This window comes from Macrobrachium nipponense, chromosome 15 (assembly GCF_015104395.2).
Source record: "Macrobrachium nipponense isolate FS-2020 chromosome 15, ASM1510439v2, whole genome shotgun sequence".
Taxonomy (NCBI): Eukaryota; Metazoa; Arthropoda; class Malacostraca; order Decapoda; family Palaemonidae; genus Macrobrachium; species Macrobrachium nipponense.
The window spans coordinates 20,452,898-20,458,897 of record NC_087208.1 but is presented as its reverse complement, the minus strand read 5'-3'; the positions used below and the strand labels follow the sequence as shown (position 1 = coordinate 20,458,897).

Below are 6,000 nucleotides of genomic sequence, written 5' to 3'. Positions count from 1 at the left end.
ATGAAATTTGTCAAACCGAAGACGAACGAAATTTCTTAGAAAAACTGTAAGGAAAAACAACCATAGCCATTACCAACTGAAACCTGCAGAAAATTTAAACAATACTCTGTTAATAAAAAAAAATAAATTGTTAACCTCTAGCTCTCATAAATCTCGACCTATTTTAACCACAACTTTCTAATGATACTTGCAAAAAAGGTCGGGTCGACTAACCTTAGCTGTGGTAGTTTACGTCACTATAATCTTCCAAAATGAACATAATTCTATGGAATATCTAATTAACGGCTTTACAAAAACTTTACGACACGGAAGAATCTTGATTTACAAGTGCATATTCCTTTACTAACAATGGCCGTATTAGATTCAACAGAAAAGAAATAAAATAATGCAATTAAATATACGTACTCTATACACTCATTAACTGGATTTTTCTAAGTTTTATTCATACGTACACAAAAGATCCGGTGGCATGTGTGTGTGTGTGTGTATGTAAATATATAAATAAATATATAACATAACAGACACAAATGCATGATCATGTCGTATTCAAAATGGTTGAACAAACATAAATCTAAAATATGTAAATGTTCTCCATATGTGTAAGTAAACATTTACCGTGCATCCCGTAACCCTATGCAGAAGTGTACGAGATATAAGCCTATGCTCATGTGTATGAGAAAGAGTGCACGAAAACGTGTATTCGGTGGTTGAGAACTTACCTCGCTGTACAGTTGCACCACTACGCCTACAGCAACTAACATCACAGGTTCAAAAGATGAAGACAGTATCTTATGAGAATAACTTTATTACAAAAATATGTAAATACATACAGTCATGTTTCTGGATTGAACACTATTAAAATATAAAATATAACACTATGTAAATATTACGAACAAATGACAGTTTAGTATACATTTGAAAATAGTAGTCTACGGTGTATATATATAAACAATTACCTTTCTGCACAAATTACTTAGGTTTTCTATAGAAATTAATTATAATGAAGATATATGTTCACATTAAAAATGAGCTCTGTACAACTGAATCAAAATAATAATTATTCTTAATTGCGACACATGAGAACTAAAGTCACTTTTTAATATTCCTAATAATACTGAATTAGATATCTTACATCATCTACAGTTGAGACTATTTTCACAATCAAGGGGAAAACAAAATAACACTGAAATTTTACTTCCGAGAAAAATGGGTCGGAAACGGCTAAGACACTAAGACCTACCAAAATATAATAAGGCACAAGAATTACCCGAAGACTAGGTCTTGGAATGACCCAAAATGATAGGGCATTTTCTACAACCCATTATGATACATCATTTTCTACAACCCATTATGATACATCACTATGAATTACCTAGATTACAATATTTTCGCACTTAACCTTGTCATTAAGTAATATTCACAAATTATTTGATATGAGACAATTAGTCTATATTTCATTCTTAAATAATTTTGAGGGCAGATTGACGCGATAAACACCAAAATGCCTGAGATATATAATACTTTGAATAAAACTATTCACAGTTAACTTAATAGACTACCAGAACCATAGAAGCGTATTTTTGTGCACAATGGGTACTCCAGAATCGTCAGAATGAAGCCAATAATACGTATAATTACGACAGAATAAACAAGATATCAAAACCACAAAAGCGTCATAGTATTTGTACACAAACAAATATTCTAAAATCAACGAGTCTTTGTTATTCTAAGGATAAAAGTGGGTTTATCAAAACATTATCGTGACAAGCTGATCGTGAAAACTCTATCAGACCTCTGTCACGACATCTTTATCAGAAGGTGAAACACTTCCTGCAGCGACTGAAGTTAACCAAATGGTCGACTGTGGCGAGGATGACTCTCTTACCTGGAAGAGAAAGAAAAATAAATGTAATTGAGTTAATCTGCTACGATTAGCGAAAGAAAATATGCTACTTAAATATGCCATGACTTATGTATATGTATGAATAAATGCACTTTGTAAGTGCAACTGAAAATACAGCCCCTTTCTCAACCGAAAAATTAGTTTACTCTCAAGAGGTAACGTATTCCTCTCTCTCTTCCTCTAGTTTTATTCAAACTAATGTAACATTCTCTCTCTCTCTCTCTCTCTCTCTCTCTCTCTCTCTCTCTCTCTCTCTCTCTCTCTCACACACACACACACACACACACACACACACACACACACACACTCAATTACACAGTAGTTTAATTCATAAATGTAGCTCCAGGCAAATATTTCTCTAAAATTATATTTATCTAAAAATGCAAGACAAACATTTCTCTCAATTTTCATGAAAATGTCTATATTCTAAAATATATAACATTAACATCTTTATCTCTATACCTCTTTCTCTACCACTCACACACACACACTTCAGAAACGTTCATAAAAAAGAAAATGTACCTTCGGCAACTATTCCTCTGAAACTATATTCCTTTAAAATGTGTAATACATGCAATTGCTTTTCTTTCTCTTTCCCAGAAATGGCTTAAAAATATGTAACATTTGCATTTTTGTCTTTCTCTCTCACGCTCAAATATATACACAAATAAGACAATTTTATTCAAAACATATGGATACGGTAACCATTTCCTATAGATTATATTAAATGAAAATGAACATCACATGGATCACCCCCCCCCCCCCCCGCCCTTGTCTCTCTCAAACACAGACACACATACAAGAAATCATTTCAGGATTGCCTTATATGAAATTATCTTTCTCCAACTCTACAAAATTAAATTTTAAAATGTTTAACATCAAACTATTCCAAAAACAGATTCAACCATTAATTACAAAAATAAATTCAGCTCATCTGCTCGAACCAAGTTGTAAAAAGAAACATGTGACAGCACAAGAGACTCAACTAATACAATTTACAAGGATGACAATTCTTAAGTCTTAGGTTCTACGTGAAGTAGGATTCCTAGTACTAGTCGTGGTAAGAGTTAGGGTATTATCATCACTAATGATAATGGTCATGAGCATCTCATATTTACGTTTTTATTTTATTCATAAAGAATAGATGTACACTCTCTATATAGATAAATACACATACACATTAATATATATATATATATATATATATATATATATATATTAACTTATTTGTAATCGATATCAGTAATAAATTAGTATATATAAACATAGATATCTAAATATATACGTGTGTGTGTGTGTGCGGCATGCTACCCAGGATCGCAAATAGAATTGCGTCTATTGTTAAAATTTCAAAGTTTCTATAAATCCGAGAATCAGCGTTTTTTCTACGGTAGTTAGGAGCAAAGTCTTCCCAACTGACATGAACTTTTTCTTAAACACATGATAAATAATACTAGTTGATAAGGTAACCATACCTAGTTAATATTATTCATCTGTTTCTTAAAATCTGTCCTTGAGAATATCTCTGTACACATCGTTATTTCTTTGTTTTCCACACAATTTTTCTAAACTTATTTTCATTTTGATTTTCCCTTTTCACGTTATTCTGATCAGCAGAGGTTTCAAATGCTGGATAGGAAGTTAATTACCTTTCTTGGCTCGCTCCTTGTGACTCCTCTGTGTCAGAGGCGAAAAAACTATTAGAAGGGATTGCAACAAATCTGATTCATTAATAAAATGTGAAGTTTTAGTCAAACTTAATCAAAACAAAAAAACTAAGACAAAATTCTTCCCTTTTCTTTACTGTCTTTCCTTTTATGCGTTTTGCATCATCATCATCAGCATAATAATAATAATAATAATAATAATAATAATAATAATAATAATAATAATAATAATAATAATAATCAGCTGAAACAGTAATCACTAATTAATAACTGGAATGTTAAAAATATGCTTCAATTGAGAAAACTATGATATTTATTGCAAGTGATCTATAATTTAAAAATGCTAGGCATAAGCATGAAACTCCGATCTTTACAATAAATATATTGCATGTTTAGGTGACTTTCTTTTCCTGTTCTGATTAGCTTTTGAATTATCTTCCTTCTTTTGTTTTTGCTTGACTTATAAACCTTTATCCTCTAAGAGGCCGGTCAACCGCTTTCGTGGATGAGCCTCCACCCTTTATCCGTCCCCCGCCATTTTATCGTTTTCTTCGGGATTATGTTAAACGTGGGTTCATGGTTATCCGCTCCATTGGCCTTTGCTTTTATTTTTTTATTTTTTATTTATTTATTTAATTTTCATTTATTAATCTATTCATTATTTTTTTGAGGAGTCTAAGTTATAAACCTCATCTCTTTTTCATTTTGTCACTTGTTCTATCAGTCTTACAGTATTAATGATAAAACTTACTAAGATTTAAAGAACTGGACACTTGAGTATCAAGATATCAACAGACCAAAATATGCACCTTTCCACGGAGAGAATATATTTTATATGATAAGATTAACTGGATCTCTCCGATATTAGTAATTATTTGTGTGTGAAAGAGAGAGAGAGAGAGAGAGAGAGAGAGAGAGAGAGAGAGAGAGAGAGAGAGAGAGAGAGAGAGAGAGAGAGAGAGAGAGAGTCATTTTAGGGGTGTACAAAGGTATAAATAACCCCTCCGAATGAAAAATAAATTGCGCTATTCATGATACTTATTTCGGAACTCCAAATCTTTCCCTTGAAACAATACAGTTCTACCTGCGAAAGCTCTGTTTTTTAAATCTCAAAAATGAGTCAAAGACGCAGTTTTCATAAAGAAAGAAGCAAAGCAGCGTCGTTAGATAAACTGGTTACAAAGACCAGTGAGACAGGTGATCATCACTACTAGAAAATTTTGGCAAACTATAGTTAATATTCGCCAAAGTTAAGATAATGTTTTATAACATGAACGATCTTTGTGTTTATCATTGGGAAAAATGGCAAATAAGAGAAACACAGAAGACAATAACGAATGACGTAAAAAAAAAACAGCAGATTAAAGAAAATTCACCAGGAACCTAAGCAAGAGACAGACGATCAAAATACAAATGTTAGATACAAAACAGATAGTAAGTAATAACATTAGGGATCTCAGCGACTAGCAGACGACCAGAGATGTCCAGACTGGCGTCGGTTGGTAAAGGATGGCTGGGTGAAGGGGAAGGGGAGATTATCCGGTGGCAAACTTGGGGTGATGGTAGAGGAGGGGGGTTTTGTTAACGTGGAGTATTCGAGGTAGGGGGCATTGGGCTTCTGAGGTAGGGCCATCTGTTAGTGGGAGAAGGAGGAGGAGGGAGGGAGGGAGGGAGGAACGGGGAGGGAAAAGCTGCTGCATTCGTTATAGAAAAAGGGGGCGACTACGACGGCGGCGACGGCGTAGGAGGAAGGAGAGCGAAGGGGGTCTCTAGCTTTATTTGTCCTACTGTTCGGGATCAGTTTCACGTCGGATTCTCCTTCCGAGCCGTTTATAAACAAGAGATCCCGTGCACTCTCCTAAGAATGTTGGCCAATTGAAATCAACTCTCTCTCTCTCTCTCTCTCTCTCTCTCTCTCCTATTAGAGTGGGGGCGGGTGTGGCGTAGTCACTGGGGGACAAGTGCGTGCGTGGCTTGTCGTTAGGCAAAGCTTAAAAATTCGTTTGGATTCGTAGCCTAAGGACACCAAGGATAGGAGGGGGACTTCTGGGCACCAGAAGCATGAGACTCGAGGGAGGTCTCAGGACGCTGAGAAGGAAGGAGAGCGTGGGCGGGGGCGGGGGAGGGGGCGGAGGAAAAAAGGGAGCCGTTGAGTGTCTTGCCGGCAAACATAAACTACCGGAGGCCTTTCTCCACTCAAACCGAAGTCGACCATAGAACGGACCTATTATCTTCTCTTCTGTTTGGGTTCTCCTAAAGAACCAGTCAATTAAACGAGAGCGAAAGTTGAAGAGAGAGAGATATGAAGGATCCCCGCAACATGGGGAAGCGAGAGCGGGGGCGGGGGCGGGGGCGAAGAAGGCAAAGAAGCATTTGAAAAATTATATGGGGCCAGAGGGGAACTCATAAAGGTCATAAAGGAGGGGGCCG

At 35.5% G+C, this 6,000-nt stretch overlaps 1 long non-coding RNA gene across 1 annotated transcript in view; it reads right to left on the bottom strand.

Annotated features, from left to right (window-relative positions):
• Positions 1–789: 789 nt before the first annotated feature.
• Positions 790–6,000, bottom strand: part of LOC135227024 (uncharacterized) — a 169,593-nt gene continuing 164,382 nt past the window's right edge. The window contains exon 3 of the long non-coding RNA XR_010317331.1: positions 790–1,885. This is a non-coding gene — a long non-coding RNA (uncharacterized LOC135227024). The remainder of the gene's footprint in view (positions 1,886–6,000) is intronic.